General features: G+C 41.5%; 1 protein-coding gene across 1 annotated transcript in view; it reads left to right on the top strand.

Annotated features, from left to right (window-relative positions):
- igsf11 (immunoglobulin superfamily member 11) overlaps positions 1-17,176 on the top strand; it is a 91,832-nt gene that overhangs the window by 57,516 nt on the left and 17,140 nt on the right. The window lies entirely within an intron of this gene.

The raw sequence follows: 17,176 nt of genomic DNA on the forward strand, positions 1-17,176 counted from the left end.
GTGTGTGTGTGTGTGTGTGTGTGTGTGTGTGTGTGTGTGCGTGTGTGTGTGTGTGTGTGTAGATACACGCTTGTGCATGTGTATAGTACCTTATACATTAGACCGGTGGCGCACAGATACGTGCTCGTGCACAAACGCTGACATCAGAGGATGTAAGAGAGAGAGTGAATAAGAGACGGAGCAAACATTCTCATGCAATCAAGATATTAGAGGAGACAGGCAGAGAGTGGGAGGGAGAAGCTGCAAGTGGAGAGATTGTGTTAGTGGTGTAGGAAGAGATAATGGAGACGAGCAGGTCAGAAAGGTGGTATTATTCTGTCCCCACGCCAATGAGATATTATGGAAACAATGGAGTGGGAAATGACACTTTGTATGTCACGTCACACGGATATCTGCCTCGGGGGATCAGGAATCAATGGCTCCCTTGTCAATAGCAATCAGCTCTGAATTTCTATATAGAATTGATCACTGGGGGTCAACAGAGCAAAGTAACATCCACAGATTTCCATAGATTCAAGAAAGAGCAAACGTGATAATATCGTAAGAACCTTTAAAATATGCACATGTATGATGCATAAACACATAAAGAGCACTCGTGTCTTTTCAAAGCATTTCTGTTGTGTTCCTCCCCGCGCAGTGAGACAAGAGACGGTTTAAAACCACAGAAAAAAAGCAAACTGTAAAACCCAGGAGAGAAGCTTGCACGAATGTATTTACCTACATGAATATTCAATAATGGGGCTGCAGCACTTCACAAAGGGAAGTAATCACTGATTTATTTATTACTGTTTTTGACATGCTATGCAATTATGCCACTGCAGGCAAGCTGTTGGGCTGCTCTCTGCCCTGCCCTAAAGCTTTGTGTATATCTGTGTGTTTGTGAGTGTGTGAGATGGCAACGGTTGGGTTTATAGCTCTGTTATTGATTAAAGTGGATCAATAGTGATGATTGTTCTGGTGCGGGCATAATAATAGTGATCAGTGAGTGATGGATGAATGATATGCGTGCTTTCAACTCTGCAATCACTTACTTTGTTCCATTTTTAGCACCAATCCTCTCCACAAGGAATCAGTCATCATTAGTTTGCGAGTTTCTTTGTTTCAGTTATTTGATTCAAATATTAAAATCAAACGCTGCTTCTACTTCGTATCACTCACCTCACCTTACAACACTTTCACTGTATCCCCCACAATCTCTCTCTTTCCCTGTCTTTACCTCTCCTCTCTCTCTCTCTCTCCAGAGAGGAGGGTGCTGACAGCAAAGTCCCACTCTCTGCTCATTGAACATTCAGCCTAGCTTTTGATGGCATTAATTTGAATGTAAATGATGCTATGATGGAAACGCTTTCATTGGCTCCAGCACAAAAAATTTCACACAGCGATACCACCCGCACTACACCCCCTGATGTCTGAGCCGGTCCACACAGGGGGAGAGGAAAACAACAAAACACCACAACAGTATGCAGCTATTACTTTCTCTGAAGCCATTAACACCCGCGGAACATAATGAAATTACATTGTCACTCAGTGGAGTTAGTCGATGATTTGATCAATAAACGTCTTAATTCTTAATTTGTAATTTTAACTCTATGCCAGTGGGGTCATTTGTGTCATGACTAATGGCTCTTAAGGGGGGGGGGGGTGGATGAAACAATGGAGCACGTTTTGTGCAGCTGAACTGCAAATGTACAATGTAAGATTTTGAACTAAAGGGAAATGTAGAATTAAATGCACGAGATGAGGAGGCAACAAGACGAGCATTAAGATTGAAAGAGCAAAGTGTATAAAAGGAGGCTTAATGAAAAGACAAGTTACCGTTAATGAATGCTTAATTACAAAATGAAATTCCTTCTTAAAACTGGAGGTCGACATCTGAGCTAAACAAGAGAAAAAAGCTCTGTGTAGATCTGGTCAAACACTGTATGTGCTCAGAGGGAACTGAATAAAAGTTGTTACAGGTGGAGATACCGGTCCACAGTGCGGAGGTGTGATCCAAAAGGATGCATTCTCAAAAAAAAAGGAAAGGTTTTTACAGTGATCAGTTTCCCTTGTTTGTGTCATTGAAACAAATGAAGCAATATAAACATGGACTTGGTTGAGTCCTGGTTACATGAAAACCAAAGGTATTTTTATCTGATAGACAAGGGTTAAGAAAAGAAGAGACTACAGGCCACACAGTAAATAGATCCATGCATTTATACCGTTCTAAGTCTATGTTAGAGCCATTTAAGATCACATAGATCCACAATTTATATTTGCCAACATGTGCACTCGACCCCTCTCCCACTAATCACTCAATTTTATTAGGTAGCTCCAGCTTTCTTCAAGTTCAGAGGTCTCACATGACGTTCACCATTCTGCGTCTTTTACACTCTCATTGATTTCCAATCTCCTCCCAACGTGAGCCATCGGCCCGCTCACCCCTACCATCGTAGATCACCCAACATTAAGGCTTCACCTTTTATATCTCTACTCTTATTTCATCCTATCCCTTACAGACACCTCTCCCTTTACGGCTCTCTCAGCCGCTCTGATTTTACAATGATGCCTCTCTGAATTGCCACTTATCTTCTGCTGTGAGAAAGACAGTTATATTTTTTGAAGATATTTCTTAGTATGGGAGAGGTTTTTAAAGATTTATCAGCCTTTTCGATCATGCGAGCATCCGCCTTCCTTGATTCCTCCTCTTTCAACTGTACGGCCTGGGCGTAGATGTGTGAATCAGTCAAGATGTCACTTTGATGCTTTGTAAATCCTGCTCCTTTCTTTTGACTTTCCTTAGATGGAGGTATAAGAATTTCATAATATCTTTTGGAAATCTTATGCATTCGCTGTTCTCTCCGGGGCTCTTGGAGACAGGAATAGACTGATGAAGTGTGTGACTGCCTCCACAGTAATTATGTGATGAATGCGTTCATTCTGTGTGTAGCCCCGAGCAGCGAATAGCGCAACTGATTATTGAGGGGTGTGTTCTTTGTGTGTGTGTGTGTGTGTGTGTGTGTGTGAGAATAGATAGACTGAAACAAAAAATCTCAAAGAAAGAGGACAGCGTGTGTGCTATTAACACTTCTTGACTCTGCTGAACTTACACCCAAAACTGATGTCTCCGCGAATGAATCATTGCAGGTTAGAAACTCCTTGTAAAAGTCTTGCTCTCCAAAAAGGTAGTCCATTTAGTACCACACCCCACCCCCCAGAAATACTGAGCCAACTGCCAGTTTGCCATTTCTATGACTACACCATTTCTCTGTGCTTTGAGTGAAACGTTAAGGCTAACACATCAAGCCTTCAACATTTTAAACCCCCTTAGCTGGATGTTAAGCTCCCATAATAATACCACGGACTCCCTGTCCAGCTCATATGGATTTTCCTTCACAAAGGGGGGATATAGTGCGAGAGGCAGAGGGTGACAGAGGCAGAGAAACAGAGTTGAAGAGATGGATCATTGAAGGATAATGGACAACAGCTCCCGTATCTAGCCCCTGAACAGACCTACATTACTGTAAGCCTCCAAGGGCTGGGCAGTAGCAAACATACAGTATCCGTGTTGTATTTGGAAGACCTGACAGGTGGGAGCGTAGTTGTGTTGCCAACTCTCCTCTTCCTGATATACAGTTGTAGAATGTAACTAAGTACATTTATTCAGGTGAAATACTTAAGTGTAATTTTGAGATGCTTGCACTTAAGTATTTTCAATTTCTTTTTATGGTAAATTTTATAATAGCTTGTGATTATCCACTAATCACAAGCTTGATGGTTATCCATATCCCATACTGATGATTAGGCTAACACCTTGCGTGGTAGCTAACACTAATATGTATGTGTGTGTGTGTGTGTGTGTGTGTGTGTGTGTGTGTGTGTGTGAATGAATGAACAACGGGCAAATCGTAAAGTGCATTGAATAAAAGCACAATATAAGAGTCCATTTACCCTTTACTTCTATTCCACTGCATCATACTGGAGTGTATCATACTTTTTATCATACATACAAACAAATGATGATATCGCCAAAGATCAAACCAATCAACAGTTATGAATAAATGAATGTGTTAGACGGGGTCCCTCTTAAAGACGGGGGCCCAGGAATAGTTGTTAATACAACAGTTACTTTAAGATTTTGTTGCTATTGTCGAATGAAAACCACATATTAACAGTTTTGGTGATTTTGAAGATACATCGGAGGATTGCATGTTTCTGTATGGGTTGAGAAAATTTTTTTTTTCCTTACGCTAAAGAAAACTGGTAGGAATGTTAGAAAACTAAAAGCAAGGCTGTTTGCCTCAGCTCATGAAAAGTTGACATTTAGATGATGCATAGTTTGCATTGGACGGTGACACTGGGCTTTAGTGGTGCGTATTACCAAACAAATGTGCAATTCATCAAATGACAAAGTCATTGCCACACTGTTAACACAAGGTTAGACTGCAACTTAAACATGAATGTAGCAGTAGTAATCTCCTGTATGAGACTATATCACAGGCAAGAGCCATTCTAATACACAATGAGTACTTTGACTTTCAAAACATTTTGATAGTAATTCTGCACTTTTACTGACAGTAACATGTCTAAGACTGGACTTTTATTTGTAATGGATTATTTTACATTGTTATATTGGTACTTTACATAAGTAACTAAATATTTCTCCCATCACTGCTAATTAAACAAGGCTCTCATACAGTCTTTTTACAAGTCTCACAGTCTCACATGACCACACACACACACAAACATGCGCACGCACAAACACACACACACACACACACACACACACACACACACACACACACACGGCCCGCCTCTGAGGCCCAGGACCAGCTCACTGCCTGTCAGTCAGGCCCTGAGGAGTCTCGGCGGACCTTCATGCACACAAGGATGTGCAGAAAAGATCAATGGGCCTGCGTTTATCAAGCAACATACACCCCCCTCCCTCCCACACACAAGCACACACCTCCACCCCACCCCACTGCCAACCCCCCATCCCCACAACCAACTCTCTGACCTGTACCTCGACAGCCGACGTAGTGAAGGTATTGATTTCCTCATATTAACGCAGTCTACATGAAAAGCCCTAGGCAGCAGAGGAGAGAAGAGGAGGAAAGGAAGAAAAGGAGGGAGCTGGGGGAGATAAGAGGAGATAGGGAGGAGGAGGAGGAGGGCAGGAGGAAGGAGTTTAAAGCAACGCCTGGTGCCTCTGATACTGTACATCATGCTCAGAAAGATTCACATGTCAGATATAAGCAAGGCCTTAACTTCAGTACATGCTGTGGCCTTTGAAATGGTAAAAAGCAAAATGAAAAGTTTGAACTTGAACACCACATCTCATACAACTGCTGAAGTTGTATGTGATATAGTGTGACATGCATCTTCTGAGGAGTAAGCGGGTGGTAGTTTCCAGTGGTAATGAAGCTTACAGTATGGACATTACAGTAATTGTTAATATTTAGCACAGAATGTGAATTGCTATTTTACCCATTTTCCAGTCCAGCCTTCACCATAGGGAGGGTGTAGGTAGATACTGATGGAGGTGGACACATATAGAGTCACCAGATGTTTATTTTCATTTGCCAGCAAGGAGCTCACAGGTAGGATGTCCTCTAATGTGCACAACCCAGTGAACACACCTCTTTATAAGTGTATTTGAAACACACTGTAGATATGGATAGACAGTGGAGCAGTGTGCAGAACTGGTTCCAGGATTTTCTAGAGATGTTTTGAAACCACCATTGGACTGCATCATGACTGCAGTGAATCCAAGGCGACCAAAGCCTACTACAAACCTACCAGCCTGCCTTGAAAGCCTACAGGTGCTCGACTGTCATATTCAAAAGATTAGATGCAATTTTGAAGGACTTTGACTACAAAAAGGTGACTTTGCTTATTCCTGGCTGCAGTTGTTTCCACTGGGTTTTAGAAAGGCCTCACACAATTCTCTTCACCTATTGTACATGCATCCCTTAACCAGGAAAACATGACATACACCTTGATATAATGCTGCAAAACCTTTTGATTTGTCACCCTCTCATTAGTCAGGTTAAGACTGTGGCTAAGAGGAAGCTGTTATGTAATCAGTATTTGACTCCGGCTTGGTGTGGATGGAAGAATGCAGTCGTGTTGTGGTGTTTAAAACATTAGTGTGTTTGGAGGTGGAGTGGATCTGTCCACTATGCCTAATGGGCAGCACGTGCGGCTCCTCATTCATCAGCTGTTACTCTCTTCTGCCTTCCTTCGCTCCCACTGTCTCTTACACGCTTTTTTCCCCTGTCATGCACGCACACTCATTTTCACTCATTTTCTCTTTTCATTGCAAACTCTCTCTTTGTGGAGGAGGAGTAGGAGGCATGTTTGCCAGCCATATGGCAGTGCCAGGGGCGTCCGGAGCAGATGTGCTCAGCATTGGGGCTCTGCTCCATCAAGCACATGCATAAACACACATGCGCACACACAACCCCACACACACACACACACACACACACACACACACACACACACACACACAGAGGCTTACACAGCGCCTGTTACCAAGGAAGAGGTCACTGACTGACAACAGCATTATCTAACTCCCAAAGTGCAGCCACGCCGGCTGCAAGAGTTCCAGTGAGGAACCTCTGAGTTCTCAATGGGATGCTATATTAAAGTCAGTGAGTGCCTCAATAAAAATGTTATTGGGCAATTAATAGTTGGCATGTAAAAGTGCTGTTTCTGACTTGAAGTTGTAACCATCTAATGCTAAAAACACAAGAAAATAGAAACCCATTCACGTGTATATTTATAAGCGCAGCTCTGCAAAAAGTATTATCTTTGTGATGCCTATAGGTATGTCTCAGTTTCTCAGACAAGTTAAGTGTAATGATAATTAAATGTTGCATACAAACTTTTCCACTCAGTCTTTTAACATATGAGTGCATTGAAAGCTGGTCAGCTGTTCAAAGAGTTGATTTTGACTGATCAGACTGTAAGAAAACTTCTCCTCAGCAATCAGTGTGGTGCTTTTGACTTGTTCGTTTCCTCGCTGTCTGGGAAAGAGCCCTTGTTGCCCGAAGAGAGCTGACTCAGCGTGTTGTGTGTTGATTTCTTTTTTTTTTTTTTTTTTTTTTTTTTTTTTTTTTTTTTTTAGAGCTGTTTTTTGCTGAATACTAGAGGAACGACGGAGGTGTGTGTGTCTTCGGGATCGGTGTGTTAGTGCAGTAAAGTTTCCTCTGAATGAAATGGCATGTAAATTTGACCAGTGTGCAGAATGAGAATGTAGGCTGGTTCCCAGTGTTTGCTGAGCCAGCATTTGACCTACATCAAACCTCCAAACACAGAATAACTTAGAAAGCATCACCATGCTGGTCAACACCTAGACACAAGCGCACATCAAAGGGATTGTTCAAAAAAAGACCACAACTCTCCACGCAGAAGCACTTTTTTGAGTTTTCCCACAAATTACCATTTCAAATGTATTTGAGTTTATTATTTACATCTGATTAGTAGAAGTAGACCAGAGCCGGTTGAGACAGAAATCAAAGCAGATTGAAGGAGTGCAATAATGATTGGTGTATGGTGTGTTCTTGTATGCCACTGATGTTTTTGTAGTCCATATAAGGCCATTTCCATTTGGAGGTTTCAGCTCTGACGTAATATCGTACACATTATTTGTTATGCAAGGAGGAGGCTGAGCTTCTCTGTTATTGGAAATGCTTATGTATTGTCAATCAGGGAATGAAATCGCATAATATGTTCTGAGTTCTCATATGACTTATCTTATATGTGTATTTGCCATCCACATGTCAGTGCACTATTTATAACCCATGCTTATTTATACAAACAAACAAAGTCAAATGTCTATTTAAAAAAAACAAACAACAAATCCATGTCTGTCCACTCCCTCCTCTTTTTCTACATCAGCTGAAAAAAATGCATCAAAAGATGACTGTGCTGATCTATAAATGGCGTCACTAAATGAGACAGCAGAGTAAACAAAAAGGTTTTTTAAATGAGATTCAAATGGCTTTTTGAAGGGAATCAATAGCTGTTGTTATTTCTTCTCTAAATAACAACATGCATCACTTGGCCAGTCGTATGTCATGGCAGAGTCAGCTGAGAGCAGCTGTCCACGGGGAGATCACAGACCTTTGTGACACTGGGGGGCAAAAAACTGCAGGGGAAGCGTGTGTGTGTGTGTGAGTGTGTGTGTGTGTGTGTATGTGTGTGAGTGTGTGTGTGTGTGTGTATGTGTGTGTGTGTGTGTGTGTGTGTGTGTGTGTGACAGCTGGTTAAGTGCAGTCACTCGGTTCTCAGTCCTTTCAAATATAGCACAAGTTTGTCCAGACTGATCTTATGTGTGTAAGAATATGTGTTATGTCAAAGCAGAACCTTTTTTGTTGGAAACTGCAGGTGAAACTCAGTAGGGAAAATAATATTTAATAATAGCATCACACAAATACTTCATATACTGTATTTATCTGCATTTGCCCAGACAGTTGGCCCCTACCATTCAAATCTTATATCTTACACTGTTCTGTGCTATATAGCGTAGTTGGAAACACACTTACTGTAGGATCAGCTTCTGAGGTCAGACAACAACAACAACAATGTGGAGCAGGGTGTTCCTATAACAGAGAACATCGCTATCAGCAAACATAGGTTAAAGTAAAGTTTTATAGAAACAGTGATAATAGTAAAGGTCCAGTTTTAATACTCATATTTTACTTCTCTCAACTTTGTATCTGTTAAAAATAAAGATTTATCTGAAACAAAGCATTTTTTCTTAAACCAATTGAAAATATCTGAAATCAACTGTGGTTCAGGACTTTGCTCAACCCCCCCACTCGCTGCTTCCCTCTGATAGTGCACATAAGTGGCACTGAGTTGAGCGAGGGTTCATTGTGAAGGTGAGCCACACAGGGACTCAAACAGAAGATAAATCATTACAGGCCCTTATTGCTGGAGAACTGTACTGACCAAATCACCCGCAGAAGCGCTGCTGCTCCCAGGTGGCCCGGCTAGTGTTGGTGGGCTTAAAATCACTGTCTTCATTTGGAGAGCTACTTTAGAGAAAGAGAGAGGAAGAACGAGAGAGAGGGAGAGATCAAACCAGGCAGAGTGAGTGGGAAAAGAAACAAAGAAAAGAACAAAGACGGGTAAGTCAATGCAGAGAGGGGGGAGCAATCTCTGCCTCCAAGCCAATTACTAACTAAGGGCCATCAGACAAGGTTACCTTAGGCTAACCGCTAGTTCCAGGAATACTCCTCGAGTATTATCAGCTGACTGGTGCTGTGAGGCTCTGGCTGGCTGACTGAGAAGCTTAGACTGTATTTGTGTTAACCTGTGCCGTACAGACAGTGGAGAGAGTGCCAGTAGTCTGGCTTTACCTGCAGACATGCAGGACACACCTTTCCACCACACAACAGTTTCAGGGTCCATTGGTGCAACATCTGCAGCAAACTTCAAGCATATACATTTGGAAGAGTTTTATGGGGAATTTACCTCTACAAACCAGTCTACATAGGTGTGTCTTTGATTTATTTAAGGGTAAAATACCTGATGCAATTTATGCCATGAATGCCTTTAGTTGACACAATGTCTGTGTAGACTGAAGGCACACGTTGTGAGAGTGCTGCAGTTTTTATGCCCTTGATCTCGCTAACTCTCACCTCTATATCTACGTACCAGATGTGGAGATGCCCTCCGCTGCTTCATTTGGACGCCTTTGGCAGAACCAGGCTATTGTCGGCCAGTGAAAAGGGACTGGAGAATGGCAGCTGCCAAATAGCAAAACAGAGCCCCTTGCCAATCATGTCATCTTACTGGCAGATCAGTATGCTTGCCAGGATGTTAGATTTACGTGCAGACACTATGACAGGTTTGCCAAACATACAAGTCTGCCAGGGAGTGGGGTTACTACACAGAGACAGTATGAAGGCTGCGAGGTGGCTGGTGGCTGACAGGAACAGGGTCTGACTCTTTGGGGGAATCCAGGTCTGGTTGCTCAGCTGTCATTTAAAACAACATACAGGACGACATGTGCTGGCAACTTGCAAAACAGCATGTTTTATTTAATTATTTATTTTGGATGCAGTATGACGGATGGCGGCAGTATTTTAGATTAGGGCTGTATATTTGTGATTAGTGTACTCCACTGAAGTTGGTACTTGATGTTTTTTGGACATTGTGTGTGCGTGTGTGTGTGTGTGTGTGTGTATGTGTAGTTGTGTCCAGGGCTGCATGTGCAGAGCCATCTGTTTGCTGCTTTAGCAGTAGTCTTCCAGTGCCCAGGCTTATCTGTGCACGAGGGCAGTGGCCTACTTCAACCTTCTGCTTGCTCAGTGCACACAGCGAGCACACTGGTTTGATCACCCGTCAGCTTGTTCACAATAACTTTCCCTCTGTTCATTTGCATTAGCAAGTAACCTTCGGCTTGTCACTCATAAATGGAGATCTTTTTTGTTACACAGTTACTCCAAAATAACATTTATTTTCAACTTTTTTACAACAGTAATTTGCAAAACTTCCAATTATGTTTCTACATTATGTTAATACGTTACATATTTGCTGCACAATTTCAGTTGCATCCTTGCATACTTCTGTCTAACCAGACTGTATTGCTTTTTGTTATAAAATGTATTAAGATAACGACTGTGTTTGGATAATATTGCAAGTTTGAGTATTGGATGGTGGGTTAATCACACATAAACAGTCAGCAACAGCAAGCTGCCTCATGAGGAGCCAGCGGGGATGTGCTGCTCCTCATGTGATGTACGCTTCTTTGTGTACAGCATGTGACCAGACTAAGTGCGTATCATTTATGTAATGTAAATTAGGTCAAACATCTGGTTTGTTACCATGCTTTTATCCTGTGCATTTGATATCGTTGCAATGCAGCGCAGCGTAATCTGGTTAAGGTTTAGCCAAAATGAGAAAGAACTAAAACACAATTTGACTCTCAAGTCATGACTGTGAGACTGTTTGTAAGCGAAGCTGTGAGCAAATAGAGTGAACGATGCTACATGCCATAGCTTGTATGTGGGCTATAAGATCTTGCATTTATAGTAGCAGTGCATTAGGAGTGCAGTAAGCTGGACTAGTCGGACTCAGTACAGTTCAGAGGAGAGTATTAAGCTATGTAGGCTAGTCAGTGGGCCCTGTTCGGGAGTTGGCTGTGGCTAATAGGTCAAATGGGATGGGCAGGGCAGGGGATGAGGGGGAGGATGAGCAAGAGATTTTTAAGGCTCTTTCATTGGATGAGGGTTTGCTGGATGGGCTGAAGAGGGAAAGGAAAGGAAAGGACAATAAGCTGACATCATCATGCGAGTTCCCTTAAGTTTTTTATATATCACTTCATGTACCAACTTGTTGCATACACACATTATTGTTGTCAGTATTTTTGAAAATAAAATGATGATAAAATATGCACCACCTTTGAACTAGAACAATGCATGCAGGCAGACGCCGAAGAGTTTTTTTTTCAGCTTTAGTTCAGCCAGTTCTGTTGTTAGCAGTGTTTGTGTGCTCTGAACACAGTAGACAGACCAATGTTTGCTTCTTTGTGAAATATGAATGAGGACCTTTTATAATGTGGCCCCTCTGGACCGTGGTTATAAACAGGCCTGTCCTAAAGGTTAAGTTTGTTTACTTTGATGTCTAACATCCTTTTGCAGGTTTATCTAGAGAAAGTGAGTGTGAGGTTATTGCAGTCAGATGTAGCTTGAGTGGTTAACAAAAAGACTATATGTAACGTTATATGTAACATGTAGTATCAACAGCTTGGCAGGAAGTTAGACAGTATAGTTTGCTTCACATGCTTACATTTTGGAAAATGTGCTTATTCTTTCTTGTCAAGAGTTAGTTAAGAAAACTGATGAACTGATGAATCTGGCCTTTAAACATGCAGCCGTATACAGCAATATGCAGCCAGTAAGGTTTGCATAAATAATGGAAAGAGCAGGGAAGAAAACAGCGAGCAAGGCTACTGTCCAAAGCTAATAAAAGAAAACTCATTAACTGACACATTGAAAATGACAATTAATGGTCTTGATTAGGCCACTCCACCAAGTAACTGTGCCCAGCCAAGTGATGTTCTAGCACATTAGCCCCCATCAAACGACTTGTTGTTTTTATGCGGCTTTGTTTTTGCTGTTTTGATTAAACGTGAGATGTAGGTGGATTTTTTTCACCTTTGGACTGAGGTGGCTGAGCTCTTTACCGTTGCCAGTCTTTACGCTAAGCTAAGATGAGCACGTGTCCTGGCTATAGATAATGGGTAGATATGAAAGTGGTATTAGTCTTCTCATTTGACAATGTCTATTCCATGAAAATCTTTTAAAATCTTAAGATAACTGTGCCAAACTACTATTTATACATTAGAAAAGATCTATACAATTTCCTAGTCAAACACCATTACAGCTAACAAAGCACAGACAGAGATTTAACACCCTTTCAGGATGAAAAATGAGTTGGTTTGTGACTTTATTTTTACCTCAGCAGTGCTTTGAGCATGGTGCTTGATGAGTTGCTATTGAGCAGCTGGGTACACAACTATGCCACCTGAGTTTCACACGGATGTCTTTGCTCGCTTGTTGGTTCGCCTTGGTGCCTCACAGGCAGTGGCAACATCACAGGGTCCGCTACATACAAGAGCACAGCTCATCATGAAGCCCCCGGGTCTTCAGGAAGAGAATGGGACACAGAGCTCCACTTGTGTGTGGGCGCAGGTGTCCGGGCACATGAATCCAAGTGTAGGTGTGTTTGTTTCATTTCATGGTATTATTATTATTATTTTTTATTATTATTATTATTATTTTATTTTGTCCTTGCAGTGTGGAGGTAAAAGAATTGCAATTGGCATATGAGTCTGAAAAGAAATTCTAAAAGGATGCAGATTAAACATGAAAAGTGATCAGAGCTGCCAACTGTCATGCCTGAAGCAGTAGATACATGATTTTATGCTGAATCTCTCATCGCTCCCTCTTACTCTTCTGCTCTCACTTCTGAAGAGGTCTCACACTTGGAGAAAATGCAGCCGACAAAAGGTGGATAACACACATGAAACTGACCGATGTTGCTATCTGGCCTAAACCTGAATATTGGAGGTATAGTGTGCAAAATTGGGTTTAAAACTAAATACTAAGTAATTGAGTGTAAATTTGAAGTTGAAGAATCCAGAAACTTTAGTTTTTTTAGTTTAGTGTCAGAAAACGATGATTTATTTCACTTTTATATATGTATCAGTGTGTGTCCTGCTGTCCCTCTTATGTCAGACTTTTAGCAACATCATCAATCAACTCACTTAAACAGTATGTATGTGTGTGTGTGTGCATGTGTGTCTGTGTGTGTCCCAGCCCACCCAATGAAGCTGTGCCAGAGGTTCATCACATCACAGCATCAGGGGCGTTTGTTTGAAACTGAAATAAAAGTAAAGCCTATGAATAAAAGAGCCACATGAATAAAAAACACAGGATGCAAATGACTTGCCACGCAGGGATTGTGTGTGTGTGTGTGTGTGTGTGTGTGTGTGTGTGTGTGTGTGTGTGTGTGTGTGTGTGTGTGAGAGAGAGAGAGAGAGTGAGAGTGGAAGTGTTGCATTCACCCTGCATTTGTTCCCTATCCCATCATGGTTGCACTGAGTGAGTGAGCGCACACACACGCGCACACACACACACACACACACAGACAGGGTTCCATGCTCTCTGAGGTGTATGGTTTTCTTATGCATTAATCAACAGCAGTTTTGACACTTGGCTCTCGAATGAGGGGAGAGATTGGTTTTCACAGAGCCACGCTGTTGGTTCTCTCCACTCCACAAGCACTTCTAGCACTGCCTGGGGTGACTTTATCAATTAGGCCTCTCTGGAAACAGCAGCATCCACCCTCTTTCTTTTATCCTCCATTTTTCTTTCTTTTTGCTTATTTGTTCTTCCTCTCTGTACCTCCCTACCTGACTCCTGTCCCTCTCTTCTCATGGTGCATCTTTCTCTTGTCTCTTTTCCTCCTCGTCTATTACTGCTCAAACCTTCTTCTCACACTTCACACTGCTTTCCTACTCTATTGTCTTTTACTCATCTATACTATATCCTTTCTCACTTCTTCCCTCATTTTTCGTCATTCCGTTGTCCTTTCTACTCCATAAAAACATAGGATCACCTTCCAAATGTTGAGTAGCCTATCATTTATCCCAAGTCTGTGATTGTCAGTGCCAGTGAAAATGGCAGCAAGCTAATGGAATAATGTATCAAAATAAGAATGTGAAGCTTTTTTGTGTAACGTTATTACATAGTTAATTGCAGGTGGTGCTCATTTCTTAATTATTGACAAAAAAATGCCAAATGAAAAAGACAACAGGAGATGATAGGGTGCTGTTTTTAAGAGAGAAACAGTTTCCCATTTACCTCTTAAGAGAGTCTTATCTTGACAGTGTTCCCAAAACCACCAGGGAGCTCCTGAATCTGTGAAGCTCAGTTAAACTGATAACTTGCCAGTTGTCTAAAATTAGCAAATAGTGTCAACAGTTAAGTGTTAAATTTCCAAACCATAATTTAAATAGCTTCTATAGTCAAAATATTTTCGCTGATTTGATTCTGGTCAGTGGGCTGTTGAGTTAAATTAAGTTTAATCAATTTGACTTGACTAAATTATCTCAAAGTATTTATCAAAAGAGCATATAAAAGTTGTGGAAATAACATCCCACAGTAATGTAATAAAAGTGACAATGCAGCGTTTATCTACTACAGGTATATATAACTGTGGGCAGGAGATGGTCAGCATCAGGGAGAGCAAGCATATTGAGTTTTTGCTATTTCCTGTCAGTCAGACTGGTCTGGGACCTGCTGAGTTGCGCCTCGGGGCAGCTCAGGGCTAAAAGTGAGTTTTTTTGACAGAAAAACTGAGAGACTTGGAGTGTAAATCCGGTGAGATGGACAGCTCATTTGCATCACACCTTTGCACTTAAGCTGGGAGATATGATGAAGACTGCAAAACTCAGTGCTACACTCAGCCTTGGGCAAGAATAATAAAGAAAGATGTTAGAAAGGAGCAAAACAGGGGGAAATATAGTAGCAACATCTGTATCAAAACCTGGCCTGTCTTTGGCACTATTTCCCCAAATCAGTTTACTTTATTCTGCTGGTGATTAGATAATATCAGTTACCCAGCACAGCCACAGTTCCTGCTTTGTCTTTGTAACGTCACTGCATCATATTTTATGAATATTTTATACATCATACTGTGGTGAATACATTTTTTATCTGGGTGGCCATATTTGACAATGAGTGGCTCACCATTCATCCCTCACATATAAAACACTCTACAGTCTGTATTGTGGAAGAGTGGTTGTCTACCGGACATGCTTCATGAGCGGAGCTGAAGAGCTGGTGTGAAGCTTCAGCAGAATTGTGTGCAATAATGAGGCAACGCCAAGCAATGCCTGAGTGTAGTTGGGGTCTTTCACAATGTGTCCCTAAAGGGCTACCATACATGTCACCAATGACATATACTGATGAGTTTGAGTATGTGTGCATGCTAGTGGGTGGTATGTGTTTGTGAGTCAAGAGGGCATGTGTGTATATGTGCACGCTGTATGCACTGTATGTGTGCATATGTGAGCTAGTGTGTGTGTGTGTGTGTGTGTGTGTGTGTGTGTGTGTGTGTGTGTGTGTGTGTGTGTGTGTGTTCCTCCTTGGTCTTGGGAGCTTACAGGCTCTGTGCGCAGAGGTTCCCTAATCCAGTGTTTTGAAATGAGCCCTCCAGCTGTTGTGGGGTTGAGAGACTGCTGCCTTGGAGGAGGCTTAGAGATGATAAGATGCTCCTTCTATCTTCAATTCCTCCAGGATATTTCTTTCTTTCTTTCTTTCTTTCTTTCTTGTGTTTTGCACATTTAATATCTGTGTGGTCATGAGCAGAAACTCTTAGACTGATCTCATGCTGCCGATACAATCACACATTCTGTTAAAGTTGTAACCTTTTATATTTCTTCCTCCTCTTCTCTGTTAATCCTCCAATAAGAACAAAGGGTAGATTGAGTCTGTGCAGGAAGTGAACATTATGCACACAGAGGATAGAAGACAATCAGATTAGAGTAGTGAGCTAAGAATTTCTTATTTATTGTATTTCTACTGATGGTCTGAGATTGTAGATGTCATAAGAGTGATGAAAGCTCATTAGCTGCATTGTGACGTACATGCTGCTTAATGCGCGCAGTCTTATTATTTAAGCAATTGAGTTACAGTGAGGACCTGCTACTGTAAATGATACATATTGACATTCCAGTGGAATATAATGCCTTTAAGTGAAATTGCTTGCATAATTTATGGGACTTCTTTTCATGAATATATCGCTTATAAACCACAGCTGAGCGGAGCAGTTCATGCGCTGCCTATCTCCCTTTGTGCCGGCAGTGAGCCTTGCGGGGCGTGTGGTGTCTGCCAGCAGAAGGGGAAGCGTAGGAAGTCCAGCAGGTTTCAGACAGACAGAGAGGTAGCAACAGGCAGTCTGTCAGCTAGAATGTGATGGTGATATGCAAAAACCCAAATTCGGCAGAATTTAATTCTGAAATTGTCAGCAGATGGAAAATAAAATAGAAATAATACAGATAACTTGGTTTTACACACACACACACACACACACACACACACACACACGTATATATATATATATATATATATATATATATATATATATATATTGTTGTGCAATGTTGGGATGTCATTGCTTGCACTTGACATCTGGGTTGACTCCTACATACCACGCACATGCTAGTGGTTTCTGTGATTGGCTTATGTCAAGATCATCATCTTACATTATCACTAACAAGGACGATTCACAGGACATGATCAATTATCTGTAATCATATCACTGCCATCATCCTCCTCACCATGTTTAGATAAGATTACTTCCCACTGGGCTTTTTGGACATGGATACATGCTTGCGGGGGAAATCTAACTTAATTTAGGCTGTAATGTCTTTAGCTGGTCTAGAAATAGGATGCAGCATGTACATATTTGTCTCTGTGGGTCTGTTGTGGCTGACAGCTCAGTCCAGATGAGGAAAGCAGCTCCTTGGTTGCTTAGTTTGAGATGGTAAACATTTGTTGCACTAGAGAACGTGCATGGTTGTTTAGTACATGGTATACGCACAGGAAGCAGTGAATAGTATTCAAAATAACCATTACTATCCCCACTTGTCATGTTCATTTTGTATGTATTG

This window comes from Seriola lalandi, unplaced genomic scaffold (assembly GCF_002814215.2).
Source record: "Seriola lalandi dorsalis isolate HSWRI2012SDOR001 ecotype SW California unplaced genomic scaffold, Sedor1 jcf7180002054355, whole genome shotgun sequence".
In the NCBI taxonomy this organism is placed as follows: domain Eukaryota; kingdom Metazoa; phylum Chordata; class Actinopteri; order Carangiformes; family Carangidae; genus Seriola; species Seriola lalandi.